The sequence below is a fragment of the Manis pentadactyla genome, chromosome 8 (genome assembly GCF_030020395.1).
Source record: "Manis pentadactyla isolate mManPen7 chromosome 8, mManPen7.hap1, whole genome shotgun sequence".
Taxonomy (NCBI): Eukaryota; Metazoa; Chordata; class Mammalia; order Pholidota; family Manidae; genus Manis; species Manis pentadactyla.
The window spans coordinates 115639299-115654506 of NC_080026.1; the positions used below are offsets into that span (position 1 = coordinate 115639299).

The 15208-nt window shown below is 39.5% G+C and overlaps 1 protein-coding gene across 2 annotated transcripts in view; it reads left to right on the forward strand.

The window, feature by feature from the left end:
• LOC130684645 (cilia- and flagella-associated protein 43-like) overlaps nt 1–5832 on the forward strand; it is a 28662-nt gene extending 22830 nt beyond the window's left edge. For both annotated transcript variants that reach the window (XM_057506291.1, XM_057506290.1), the window contains 4 exons: nt 571–701; nt 2646–2793; nt 4869–4970; nt 5750–5832. The gene's annotated coding sequence lies outside the window, so the exon portion shown is untranslated. The remainder of the gene's footprint in view (nt 1–570; nt 702–2645; nt 2794–4868; nt 4971–5749) is intronic.
• Nucleotides 5833–15208: the final 9376 nt, after the last annotated feature.

Below are 15208 nucleotides of genomic sequence, written 5' to 3' on the forward strand. Positions count from 1 at the left end.
TCAAAAAGTTAAAAAATTTAAAAAGGCATCATGGTTGAGAACCAGTGTGACATAGAAATCCCCATTTTTAGTCGGAGAGGTTAAACTGTTGCCCTATGTACCAAATTAGAGCTCTGTTTCATTTGGATTCTAATTAAACTAGTCTAAGTAGCATCCTCCATGTGGGGCATGTCACCCTCATTCTTCACAGCACCCATCAGCTCTCATCACACTCATAAATGGGGCCTGATTCTGAAGGCCTCTGAATTTGCCATCTGTGCTTGCTCAAGACCCCTTCCCTAACTTCATAGCCTTCAGCAACTGTACACACTTCTGTGTCTGATTTTCTGATTATAAATTAGTGATAATCCCTCTCCTTCCATACTACAAAAATCAGGATTGGTAACGTCTTTAGAACTAGGGATTGTCAGTGTTATGTATTACCTAAAGTCTACTTCCATACCAACTAAAATGCTTTTAACAAACAGAAAAAGATTTAGCCACAAGCAAAAGTACATGTAACCCCCTGAGAAAAGCCACATGGTAGAATTGCATGTGTAAGTTCTGCACTCTGTTTCTAAAACTATTTAGGAAACATTTGCTCAGTGTCGGAGTCATTCTCACCAGGCACACGGGATTCAATCAGTGAGAATTTCAATGGATGGACAAAACATTCTGGTGAATGGGAAAGGTGATGGCACCCTTGTTTACCTAAGATGGAGGTATGCACAATATACAATAAGCAACCCCGTGAGGTATGGTGTTTTAAAATAAAGATTTTGTTATTTAGGTATAGCAAGGCCAACATAACAGGACAGAACTGCCATTGAAAAGGTTGTTATCCCCACGCTACCAAGATGAGGGGGTATGCCGTGCTGCGGGGGACGCCATCTGGGGAAGCATCCGGGTGAGAAAGGATGCAGAGGAAACAGGGAAAATGTGGGCAAGGGCCTCTACTGTGCAAGGGAAGGAGCAGACAGGCCTCGGGGTGGCTAGTTGGGATCATTTCAGCGTGTTCTGTGGCAGAGGGGCTGCCCTAGTTGTCCGTCACTTGGCCCAGGGGTGATTAGGGCAGGGAAGTAGTGGTCCTGAGCAGGAAAGCCCAATAGAGGAGACAGTTGAGGGTGCGGGCTGGACTGATGGGTTTGCATTTGAAAAGTGGGCTCCAGGGTTACTTGTTCACTATCTCCAGCAATTGGCTGGTCCTGGCAGTCCTTCCAGGGTCAGCAAGGTCTCAGATGTCAAGGCCTCAAAATACAAAAACTACAAACACAAAGTTAATACATGTTAGATGACCAGCCCTAACTTTTATAACACCTGTTGGAGGAACATAATGAACAAGGACAATTCTGAACAGTAGAAACTATAAAACTTAAAAGCTCCTATTTATCTGTAAAATCCTGATACACACAGACAGATTTACTTTCCTAATTAGACTTCTTTAGACAATATTAAATTATTTAGACTTTGCTTAGATTAACAAAATTCTAAATAAACAAATGTTACCCAGTCATAGAGATGAGGACCAAGGGGTACAGAGCATGAAGATGACAGCCTAGAGTTGAAATGTCACCTTGTTTAATATGCTGACGGACATCAGTAATCATTGTGCAATTCATTTCCACGAAAATAATATCTCATGGTGCCTCCTGTGATCAAAACAATCATAAAGCCTGGTCTTTCTCAATGACCTTGTGAAATATTTAATATTTGTAAATGGTAAATAAATATAAATGGAGATTTTGTATCATAGCAATTTTGTGGCCACTTATTTCAAAAACATTTGAAGACTGCATTGTCATGCCCATTTATACATGGAATAAAATTTATACATGGAATAAAATAAAATACAAATTTGTATCTCATAGACAAGTCCTAACACATCCTTTACGGTAAGTGAACAAATAGCATATCAGGCAACAGCAAACAAGTGCTGGAACCTCATTTATGGAAGTAATATTTTTATCCATTCATAGTTAATCACAAGTGGATTTCTGACTCAAAACAAAGTCAAGTTTGAACCTTGGTCCAGGACTAATTAGCTTGTGATCTTACGCAAGTGGCAACCTGTCTAAATCACCATTGAATAACGATGTGATTCAGGGTGGGGTCTGCAGGAACTGTGAACTTGTTAGAAATGCACTTTCTGAATCAGAATCTCTGTGGGGGGCGCAAGGAATCTGTTTTTGACAAACCTGCCAGGCAGTGCTAATGTGCCTAAAGTTTGAGATGCCCTGATATACTGAGTGGAGGTAATAATACTTCCTCAATGGAGGGTGGGAATTATGAGGACTGCATGTGATAGTGTGATTATGTATGTGAAACAGCATGACACCTACTTACTACATTATAAGGGCTCTACCAGAGTGGTGGCCCTTTTGTACAGTGACCAAGTCAGGTGAGTACAGAGGATATGTAGGGTAAGGTTGTGGGGACAGTGTGAGGAGACATTAGCCCAGAGAGGTCAAGAGGCTTATCGATGTCCTGGAGCCCATGAAAGGGCTCTCCCCTAAGACGTAGAGTCCTAATAACTACAGGGCACTGTGGAGCGGTGCCCACGTATCTCTTTGTGTAGAAATAGTTAGGTATCTGGAAATAATACTGCTAAATGTGACTTTTTAAAATTATGATTTTGTAGCCTGTGTGTTTTCTTTTTATTAATGTAGGCAGTTTGGAGGAAACTGAGCCAATGAAATTCCTGAATATTGCCAACAACTTTTAACTTATTTAAACAACACCATGGATGAGGAGAATAATTATTTAAATATAACCCGAGGAGATGGCTCGGATTTGGGATCAGAATCTGAACACACAGTTGAGTTTCAATAGTGTTTGTTCCTCCTCCTTCTCTTTCTCTCTTTCTCATTCTTTCTCTCTAAATAATATCATTTTCAATTTGTGGTTTTCTTTGAGCAGATAAGTAGTAATATTCCCCTTTATCCAGGTGTCCCAAGATTTTCAAAAAGAGCATAAGCTACATCTGAAAGAGCCTTTCTCAAAACCATCCCAAATATTACATCTTAGATCTTATTTAACTCATGGCACAAGATCTGGGCTTTCCTTAGAAAGATTCTTACTATCAATTTCGGTGCTTGATCAAACCAATATCTCTATATTTTATATCACATACTTTATTTAGGAAGTGTCTAGCCGAAGAACAACATTCATTCATTCAATCATTCATTCAGTCATGTAACACATATTTATAGAAAACCTACAAAGAGCCAGGCTGTGGGGAATATAAGCATAAACAAGATACAAACGTTTCTGCTTCCATGGAGCTTACATTCTAACTGGGGGTTGGGAGTGAGCAGAAAGAGATAGATAAATCAGGAAAGATTAGATAGTAGCAAGATCTATTTAGCAAATAAATATGTGTTGGTATGATAGTGTTTGGCTGGAATAGCCTCTATTTAGTAAATAAGGAGAAAACATTTTAAGCTGAGAAATGAACAAGAAGAGGGTGCCACCATGCAAAGGCGGGGGCAGGGGGCAAGAGTGCCCAAGGCAGAGGAGAAAAGAGCTTGGCATGTTTGAGGACCTAAAGGAGGCCTGTGCGGTTGAAGTGAGCAGGGCTGAGAGTGGTAGGAGATGAGATCTTCAAGGCAGGAAAAGACCAGGTAAATATGGGTTTGTAAACCAGGTAAAGAGTTTGGATTTTATGTTGTGTGTGATGAGAACCTATTAACGTGTTCTGAGCAGAGGATTTAGATCTTGTTTACATTTTGTGAATATTTACTTGTCACTGTGTAGAGAATACTTCCTGTAGGGGGCAAGAGTGGAAGCAGGGAGATTAGTTAGGAGGCTATGGCAGAGGTCCAGGGAACAATGATGGAGGTGGGGGAGTGCTGTGGAAAGGAAGTCGTAGATTCCAAGTAGGTTTCAGTAGTAGAGTTGAGAGAACGCCCTGATACATTGGACATAGAGGGAGAGAGGAAAAAGGACTCAAGGATGACTCCTAAGATTTTTACTTGAACAACTGTGTAGAAGGTGGTACCTTTCACAGAGACGGGGAAGACTGTAGGGAGGGAGAAAGAAGGGAATCTGGAATCAGCTACCTATGCTGAGCTGGAGAAGCCGGTTGGACATCCAAGCAGAGATACCAAGCAGGTCACTGGATAGCTGAGCCTTGAGATCTGGGGAGAGGCCAGGACTGGAGATGTTGATTTGAGAGTCAAGGGCATATGGTTGGGATTTAAAGCCATGAAACTAAGTAAGGTCATCATGGAAAAACAGATGGTGAGAAACAGAAGGGGACCAGGACAGAGAACTAGAGAAGTTCTTCCAGGAGCAGAGCTCAGGAAGGCAAAGGAAACTGAGAAGGGGGCTGGGGGCCAGTGAGGTCACAGGAGGGCCAGGAGAGTGTGCCGTCCTTAACTCTTTGAAGACATTTTCCTACAAAGGAGAGCACAGAAAGGGGGTGGTGCCTAAAAGGGAATGTGGTGGACAATGGAGAGTACAGGAGATACTAGAGCATGTTTGAGAAAGAGTCAGTAGAAGGGAGAAATGGATGATGTAGAAGGGCGATGGGATTTTTATAAAAAGTGTAAAGGCCTTGAGAAGGAGGAAAAGATTAAGATCCTGAGTACAAATAACATGGCAGGCCTTGACAGGCAGGAACATTCTGTGCACAGTCACAGGAAGAAGACAGAGACCGATTGGGTGACCTGTCTGATCATTTCTGCTTCTCAATGAAAAGTATGGCTTATATAAATAAGGACAGATTGGTGGGAATTAAGTTAACAAAACATCACATCTTGGGCAGGCAAAATATTTGATTATTTCAAAAAATGCAACAAGTGCAAAGGGATTCAATGCAGGTATGTGAAGTAGAGTGGGCATACAAGAACTTTGTGAATTTAAAACTTAAGCATCTGTCTTCTTTTAAGATAAATAAGAATATGAGGTCAAGCATTGACTCATTGCAAGAAGAATTAGTTCAAGTTGATGATACAAAGAAAATTCCATGGCTACAACAAAAAAGCCAAGAGGTATTTGTAAGACATGGGAGAGGTTTATAATAATGTTCTATAAGTGTACCGAATCAAGCAATTTTCTATGAAAACTCATTGGAAAGTTAGAAAGTAGAATGAGATACTACTTGGCAGAGCATCCCATCGTACAAGCATAACTTTCCTTAAACAAACAAATACCCTACACATAGCCCAATCTTTTAGAGTAAGTTGCCTGAGCTTTAAGAACTGTATTTAAGCTAATATGAAACCAACAAAAGTGTCCAGGCAAGCTAGAGCCAGGAATGAACTGTGGTACTCGTGCTGGAGTGGGTGTTGGGGAATGCTGCAGGGCCGACTTAATGAGCAGGGGTGGGCTGGGAACAGAAGGCTCGTCGTGGCTGCAGATGTGCAGGAAGGTGACAGTGGTAGTAGCTCACGCCTGGATTTTGCTTCTTATCTAGTCTCACTCAAGTTCGCAATAAAATAGAAATAGCAAACTGGTTTTCCTTTGTCAACTGTTCTCTATTTAATTTTTCACTCACTATTTTCTTTCCATTGGCCTTATAATTGCCATCAGTTCCCAGTTGCTTCAGTAGTCGCCTACATAGGAGCAGGTGACTTAAGGTTTTGCAGTGGTGTTATTTCATGTATACTTTATATCATTACTCTTTACTTTTCTTTTCCTGCTTCTAGAGAAGTGCTATCTACATGTCTACATAGCTATGTATGTATGTGTGTATGTGTGTATCTGTCTATATATCATATAATGTATCATATCTCTTGCCTGTTAAAGTGATACGCTTGTTCTATTTCAGGCCATCAAAAAGGAGGTCAAACTGTTTTCTGAGAAAAGGAAAGAGATTAGAAAAGGAATCAAAGCCCTTGCTAAAACTGTAAGTGTTGTGATTTCATATATGCATACATTTCGTCCTCAGGCTACAATTACTTTTGAACTTTATTTTGTTCAACACAGCATGAGGAACTATACCTATTTTGTCCTCTGCCTGTAAGCTCAGTGTTCTGGGGTACTTAACAGGGTAGAATTTGGGCCATACCATACTATATAAAAACAGGTGTTTTTTCTCTGTCTTCCTCAAATACTGAGTGTTGTTTTTTAGTACTTATTTTTATCAAAGTAATATGTTTACATTTTTACAAATTCAATAACAAGTTACACAATTAAAAATAATGTTTTTAAAGCTGCAGCACTGTTGTGCTTTGTTCCTGCATTCCTGTGGTAACTTTTTTCAATTCTTTCAGCTTTTTTGTTGGGACATTTACTCCTTCTTTCTAAATAGTCCTTTTAATACTGCTATTTCTTTATATTTTTATTTTGACACTATCTATGGGCTTCCTGGTATGGAAGATGAATGTGTAGGTTCTTTTATACTACCTCCTCCCACTACAACTTACACAAAAATCCATAATCAGTATGCACACTGAGTATTTTACAGTTATGTAACTATTCTTCAAAGCTAAGCCGCATGGTACGTGATGATTACATTTCCATTTTTATAACTTTTATTTGTTGCAATATGTAACGTTTGTCTCCGAGTTTTTTTTTTTTGGTCCTCCTGGGAAGTTTTATTTTATTGTATATTTGATTATTTATTTATTTATTTATATTTTTGAGAGGGCATCTCTCATATTTATTGATCAAATGGTTGTTAACAACAATAAAATTCTGTATAGGGGACTCAATGCTCAATGCACAATCATTAATCCACCCCAAGCCTAATTCTTGTCAGTCTCCAATCTTCTGAAGCATAACGAACAAGTTCTTACATGGTGAACAAATTCTTACATAGTGAATAAGTTCTTACATGGTGAACAGTGCAAGGGCAGCCATCACAGAAACTTTCGGTTTTGATCATGCATTATGAACTATAAACAATCAGGTCAAATATGAATATTCGTTTGATTTTTATACTTGATTTATATGTGAATCCCACATTTCTCCTTTAGTATTATTATTATTTTTAATAAAATGCTGAAGTGGTAGGTAGATGCAAGATAAAGGTAGAAAACATAGTTTAGTGTTGTAAGAGAGCAAATGTAGATGATCAGGTGTGAGCTGTAGACTAAGTGTTAATCCAAGGTAGACAAGGGCAATAAAACATCCACGGATGCAGAAGGTTTCTATCAAAACAGCGGAGGTGAGGTTCTAAGCCTCACCTCTGTTGATCCCCAATTTCTCACCTGATGGCCCACCTGCGACTGTACCTGTCTTAGGTTGTTCCTCCCTTGAGGAATCTTACCCGTCTCTGGCTAACCAGTCATCTTCCGGGGCCATACAGGGAAATGTAAAGTTGGTAAGTGAGAGAGAAGCAATATTGTTTGAAAAGGTTAGCTTTTTACTTCTTTGCAGATTCATGCCCTGTGGCTTTTATGCCCAGTATTTGTCTTGAGGTATCTTTACCACTTGGAAGAATTATGATACTCTGTAAATTTGATATGAGGCACCAATTCTATTTAAGGGTTGTAATTAGGAAGGAAGAAGAAAAGCTATAGAAGTAGCAGGCGGAAGAAAACATGGGAAGATTGATTATTTCTTTGACATATCTTCTTGTAGAATAACTTAAGCATGTATAGGTTTTGGACTACTAATTAAATTGCGCACACACATTAACATAATAGGAATACAGTTACATAACCAAAGCAGACCTATAATTACCAGCCATCTCCAGTGAAACCAAGAAAACCAGTTAGGCACCTTAGGCATTTGTGAAAATTTATCTATGATATGATGGATATTGTCCAACTGAACTTGAACAGACTGAGAGAAATCAGACAAATTAAAACAACCCACTCCTGGGGAATGTTCACATCCCATATGTTCTTTTAACAGTAGATAGTCTGTATTTGTAAGATTTTGGAGCACTACAACTTGCACTTCTCCTAATTCTTGTTTGAGTCCCAACAGTAGAGATCCAGTCAAATTTGTTGTTTTACTGTATGCACAGGCCAGCTTAGATATCTCCTTCTTCATTCCCATGGCAAGTCCAGGAACCAGTGGGATGAATGCAGCTACAACTGTAGCAGCACCTGGATCTTTGTTGAGGTTTTTTGATGATCATCTTCTGGTATGACTCTTCCAGAGCGTGCTGATGTTGGAAGTTCTTCTTCATATCGTATCTTAGTTCATTTTCTGGGTAGCCAAATTAGGCTTTGATCCTCTGTATAAACACAAACAGACCCTTTGCCCATACTTTGATATGCCCTTTATACCATTGTGTAGAACTCATTGGAGGTCACCACACAGGAACTGCTTTTTTTTTAAGAGAAAGGAATATTATCAGAAAAATGTACCTCCATAGCTGATCATCTGACACCCTTTAAGTGATCAAAATTAAGGATATTTAAAGCATGCACTAATCGTTGATTTACAGTTAGTTTTATCCTGTCATAGGGTAATCCCCCTTTTCTTTCTTTCTTTCTTTTTTTTTTTTTTTTGTTATCATTAATCTACACTTACATGAAAAATATTATGTTTACTAGGCTCTTCCCCTATACCAGGACCCCCCTATAAACCCCTTTACAGTCACTGTCCATCAGCATAGCAAAATGTTGTAGAATCACTACTTGTCTTCTCTGTGTTGTACAGCCCTCCCCTTTCTCCCACCCCCACCATTATGCATGCTAGTCTTAATACCCCCCTTTTTCTTCCACCCCCTTATCCCTCCATACCCACCCATCCTCCCCAGTCCCTTTCCCTTTGGTACATGTTAGTCCATTCTTGGGTTCTGTGATTCCGCTGCTGTTTTGTTCCTTCAGTTTTTCTTTTGTTCTTATACTCCACAGATGAGTGAAATCATTTGGTATTTCTCTTTCTCCACTTGGCTTCTTTCACTGAGCATAATATGCCCTAGCTCCATCCATGTTGCTGCAAATGGTAGGATTTGCCCTCTTCTTATGGCTGAATAATATTCCATTGTGTATATGTACCCTATCTTCTTTATCTATTCAACTACCGATGGACATTTAGGTTGCTTCCAATTCTTGGCTATTATAAATAGTGCTGCGATAAACATAGGGGTGCATCTGTCTTTTTCAAACTTGATTGCTGCATTCTTACGGTAAATCCTAGGAGTCCAATTCCTGGGTCAAATGGTGAGTCTCTTTTGAGCATTTTGAGGAACCTCCATACTGTTTTCCACAATGGTTGAACTAATTCACATTCCCACCAGCAGTGTAGGAGGGTTCCCCTTTCTCCACAGCCTCGCCAACATTTGTTGTTGTTTGTCTTTTGGATGGTAGCCATCCTTACTGGTGTGAGGTGATACCTCATTGTAGTTTTAATTTGCATTTCTCTGATAATTAGCGATGTGGAGCATCTTTTCATGTGTCTGTTGGCCATCTGTATTTCTTTTTTAGAGAACTGTCTGTTCAGTTCCACTGCCCATTTTTTAATTGGATTATTTGTTTTTTGTTTGTTGAGGCGTGTGAGCTCTTTATATATTCTGTACGTCAAGCCTTTATCGGATGTGTCATTTTCAAATATATTCTCCCATACTGTAGGGATCCTTCTTGTTCTATTGATGGTGTCTTTTGCTGTACAGAAGCTTTTCAGCTTAATATAGTCCCACTTGTTCATTTTTACTGTTGTTTTCCTTGCCCGGGGAGATATGTTCAAGAAGTGGTCACTCATGTTTATGTCTAAGAGGTTTTGCCTATGTTTTTTTCCACGAGTTTAATGGTTTCATGATTTACATTCAGGTCTTTGATCCATTTTGAGTTTACTTTTGTATATGGGGTTAGACAATGGTCCAGTTTCATTCTCCTACATGTAGCTGTCCAGTTTTGCCAGCACCATCTGTTGAAGAGACTGTCATTTCGCCATTGTATGTCCGTGGCTCCTTTATCAAATATTAATCGACCATATATGTCTGGGTTAATGTCTTTAGTCTCTAGTCTGTTCCACTGGTCTGTGGCTCTGTTCTTGTGCCAGTACCAAATTGTCTTGATTACTATAGCTTTATAGTAGAGCTTGAAGTTAGGGAGTGAGATCCCCCCTACTTTATTCTTCTTTCTCAGGATTGCTTTGGCTATTCGGGGTCTTTGGTGTTTCCATATGAATTTTTGAATTATTTGTTCCAGTTCATTGAAGAATGTTGCTGGTAATTTGATAGGGATTGCATCAAATCTGTATATTGCTTTGGGCAGGATGGCCATTTTGATGATATTAATTCTTCCTAGCCACGAGCATGGGATGATTTTCCATTTATTAGTGTCCCCTTTAATTTCTCTTAAGAGTGACTTGTAGTTTTCAGAGTATAGGTCTTTCACTTCTTTGGTTAAGTTTATTCCTCGGTATTTTATTCTCTTTGATGCAATTGTGAATGGAATTGTTTTCCTGATTTCTCTTTCTATTGGTTCATTGTTAGTGTTTAGGAAAGCTACAGATTTCTGTGTGTTAATTTTGTATACTGCAACTTTGCTGTATTCCGATAGCAGTTCTAGGAGTTTTGGGGTAGAGTCTTTAGGGTTTTTTATGTACAATATCATGTCATCTGCAAATAGTGACACTTTAACTTCTTCTTTACCAATCTGGATTCCTTGTATTTCTTTGTTTTGTCTGATTGCTCTAGCTAGGACCTCCAGTACTATGTTAAATAACAGTGGGGAGAGTGGGCATCCCTGTCTAGTTCCCGATCTCAGATTAAAAGTTTTCAGCTTCTCGCTGTTCAATATAATGTTGGCTGTGGGTTTATGATATATGGCCTTTATTATGTTGAGGTACTTACCCTCTATTCCCATTTTGCTGAGAGTTTTTATCATGAATGGATATTGAATTTTGTCAAATGCTTTTTCAGCATCTATGTAGATGATCATGTGTTTTTTGTCTTTCTTTTTGTTGATGTGGTGGATGATGTTGATGGATTTTCGAATGTTGTACCATCCTTGCATCCCTGGGATGAATCCCACTTGGTCATGGTGTACGATCCTTTTGATGTATTTTTGAATTTGGTTTGCTAATATTTTGTTGAGTATTTTTGCATCTACATTCATCAGGGATATTGGTCCGTAGTTTTGTTTTTTTGGTGGGGTCTTTGCCTGTTTTTGGAATTAGGGTGATGTTGGCTTCATAGAATGTGTTTGGGAGTATTCCCTCCTCTTCTATTTTTTGGAAAACTTTAAGGAGAATGTGTATTATGTCTTCCCTGTATGTCTGATAAAATTCTGAGGTAAATCATCTGGCCCGGGGGTATTGTTCTTTTGATTACCACTTCAATTTCGTTGCTGGTAATTCGTCTGTTTAGATTTTCTGTTTCTTTCTGAGTCAGTCTTGGAAGGTTGTATTTTTCTAGGAAGTTGTCCATTTCTCCTAGGTTTCCCAGCTTGTTAGCATATAGGTTTTCATAGTACTGTCTAATAATTCTTTGTATTTCTGTGGGGTCTGTCGTGATTTTTCCTTTCTCGTTTCTGATACTGTTGATTTGTGTTGACTCTCTTTTCTTCTTAATAAGTCTGGCTAGAGGCTTATCTATTTTGTTTATTTTCTCGAAGAACCAGTTCTTGGTTTCATTGATTTTTGCTATAGTTTTATTCTTTTCAATTTTATTTATTTCTTCTCTGATCTTTATTATGTCCCTCCTTCTGCTGACCTTAGGCCTCATTTGTTGTTCTTTTTCCAATTTCGATAATTGTTACATTAGACCATTCATTTGGGATTGTTCTTCCTTCTTTAAATATGCATGGATTGCTATATACTTTCCTCTTAAGACTGCTTTTGGTGTATCCCACAGTAGATGAGGCTTTGTGTTGTTGTTGTCATTTATTTTCATTTATTACTGGATCTCTATTTTGATTTGGTTATTGATCCATTGATTATTTATGAGCGTGTTTTTAAGCCGCCATGTGTTTGTGAGCCTTTTTGCTTTATTTTTACAGTTTATTTCTAGTTTTATGCCTTTGTGGTCTGAGAAGTTGGTTGGTAGGATTTCAATCTTTTGGAATTTAGTGAGGCTCTTTTTGTGGCCTAGTATGTGGTCTATTCTGGAGAATGTTCCATGTGTACTTGAGAAGAATGTGTATCCTGTTGCTTTTGGGTGTAGTGTTCTGTAGATGTCTATTAGGTCCATCTGTTCTAGGGTGTTGTTCAGTGGCTCTGTGTCCTTACTTATTTTCTGTCTGGTGGATCTGTCCTTTGGAGTGGGTGGTGTGTTGAAGTCTCCCAGAATGAATGCACTGCATTCTATTTCCTCCTTTAATTCTGTTAGTATTTGTTTCAGATATGTTGGTGCTCCTGTATTGGGTGCATACATATTTATAATGGTTATATCCTCTTGTTGGACTGAGCCCTTTATCATTATGTAATGTCCTTCTTTTTCTTTTGTTACTTTCTTCGTTTTTAAGTCTGTTTTATCTGATACTACTATTGCAACACCTGCTTTTTTCTCTCTGTTGTTTGCATGAAATATATTTTTCCATCCCTTGACTTTAAGTCTGTGCATGTCTTTGGGTTTGAGGTCAGTCTCTTGTAAGCAGCATATGGATGGATCTTTCTTTTTTATCCATTCTATTACTCTGTGTCTTTTGATTGGTGCATTCAGTCCATTTACATTTAGGGTGATTATTGAAAGGTATGTACTTATTGCCATTGCAGGCTTTAAGGTTGTGGTTACCAAAGGTTCAGGGTTAGCTTCTTTACTATCTTACTGTCTAACTTAACTTGCTTGTTGAGCTATTATAAACACGGTCTGATGATTCTTTATTTCTCTCCCTTCTTATTCCTCCTCCTCCATCTTCATATGTTGGGTTTTCTGTTCTGTGCTCTTTTTAGGAGTGCTCCCATCTAGAGCATTCCCTGTAAGATGCCCTGTAGAGGTGGTTTGTGGGAGGCCAATTCCCTCAACTTTTGCTTGTCTGGGAATTGTTTAATCCCTCCTTCATATTTGAATGATAATCGTGCTGGATACAGTAGTCTTGGTTTGAGGCTCTTCTGTTTCATTGCATTAAGTATATCATGCCATTCTCTTCTGGCCTTTAGGGTTTCTGTTGAGAAGTCTGTTGATAGTTTGATGGGTTTTCCTTTGTAGGTGACTTTTTTTTTTTCTCTCTGGCTGCCTTTAATACTTTGTCCTTGTCTTTGATCTTTGCCATTTTAATTATTATGTGTCTTGGTGTTGCCCTCCTTGGATCCCTTTTCATGGGAGTTCTGTGTACCTCTGTGGTCTGAGAGGCTGTTTCCTACCCTAGTTTGGGGAAGTTTTCAGCAATTATTTCTTCAGAGACACTTTCTATCCCTTTTTCTCTCTCTTCTTCTTCTGGTACCCCTATAATGCAGATGTTGTTCTGTTTCGATTGGTCACTCAGCTCTCTTATAATTCTTTCATTCCTGGAGATCCTTTTATCTCTCTCTGCATCAGCTTCTCTGCGTTCCTGTTCTGTGTTTTCTAGTCCATTAATGGTCTCTTGCATCTTGTTCATTCTGTTTTGAAGTCCTTACAGAGCTTGTTTCATTTCTGTATTCTCCTTCCTTAGTTCTTGCATATGTCTCTGCAAGTCCATCAGCATGGTTATGACTTTTGTTTTGAATTCTTTTTCAGGAAGACTGGTTAAATCTATCTCCCCAGGTTCCTTCTCAGGGGAAGATGTAGCAGATGCTGAAGCTGTCTGAGTTAGTCTTGTCTGGATCAAATTTTTTTGCCTTTTCATGTTGACAGGTGCTATTGACTGTCAGCTGGGAGAGCCAAACTTTCCACTTGCTACTGGCCTTTCTTTACTGGGACAACTGCGACCCCTAGTGGCTTGTGTTGGGCAATTGCGTGTAGACTGGGTCTTTGTGTCTTGCCCGGCCGGTGTGTAGGAAGCTCCCTTGCTGAGGGCGTGGCCAGCCTCCCGCTGCTTCTCTGCTTTGGCAGCGCCCCGGAGGGGTAATGGACAGGGGGCTGTTTGGCTTTTTACCTCTGTGAGGGGTCTCAGAGCTGTTGCCCAGGGGGTTAGCGTGCCTGGGTTTCCCTGGAGTTTCCAGCTGCTGTACTGTGACCTGGGTTATTTCTATCCAGCTTTTGCGTCCCTGTCCCTTTAAGACCTCTTTCAAAAAGCACTTGCTTTTCTTTGTCACAGGGGCATCAGCTTTGGGACCCGCTCAGAGGTCTTGCTGCCCTGTTTCCCTAGTTTCCAGCCCTCCACGCATGTACTGTGTCTGCGCTCTGGTCCGGATGGCTGGGGCTGGGTGTTTAGCAGTCCTGGGCTCCCTCTCCCTCCCCGCTCCGATTCCTCTCCTCCCGCCGGGAGCTGGGATGAGGGGACTCGGCTCCCGCCGGGCAGCGGCTTGTATCTTACCCCCTTCGCGATGCTGGGTTCTCGCAGGTGTGGATGTAGTCTGGCTGTTGTCCTGTGTCTTCTGGTCTCTCTTTTAGTAAGAGTTGTATTTGTTGTATTTTCAAAAATATATATGGTTTTGTTAGGAGATTTCCTCTGCTCTACTAATGCCGCCATCTTGGCTCTGCCCAGTGCAGAACTTTTTAACCACTTGATGAAATAAACACATGGCTAGAATTTGAATCTCATCAAAAACAGAAATTGCGGCCAGACTATGGGTGCCTAACTCAAGGCAGGTATATAAAATATTTTTTAACTTCCCTAGGGCAAGTGTATGTAGAGAGCAAACTTTTAATAACTACATGAGTACATGAAGAATGGAAGGGAAGAAGTGAAGAAATTCACAGTTTTAAGCTTTGGATTTATAAGCATGTTTTGTAACTCTGGGGCAATTATTGTGTATCAGAATTTTTGATCTTTTAAATGGTCGTATCTGGGTGAGGGGTGGAGGTATCACCCTTTTGTCTTTGAGGTTAGTTTTGTAATGAACTTCAGGATCATCTACTCTATTTCTAGTATTTACATTTTAAGAAATCTCAGGATTGGAGAAATTTAATAATTAACAAAGGTTGTAACTCTAGTCAGTGCGAAAGGTAGGATTAAAATCGGTATTTCCTGACATTCTCATAAGTGGTCATTTGGACTTGTCATTGATTTGACCCCAGAGTCAAAGTCAGTAAAATGTTTGTTATTTACAATTCCTCCTGTTCTATTCTTATTTTGTATCATCTAATTTTATTCACTTTTTTCTTATATCTGTTGAGCACTTTTTGAGTGCCAAATACCACGCTAGGCACTAGGATTCAGCAATGAAGGAGGCAAGTATGGTCTCTGCTGTCATTGAGTTTACATTCTTAAGTCAGAGAGATACATACATACTAAATAAGTATAAGTATAAACAGTGTTTGGAAAAGTGGAGTATAGTATGATCTTTATCAGGGCAAGTT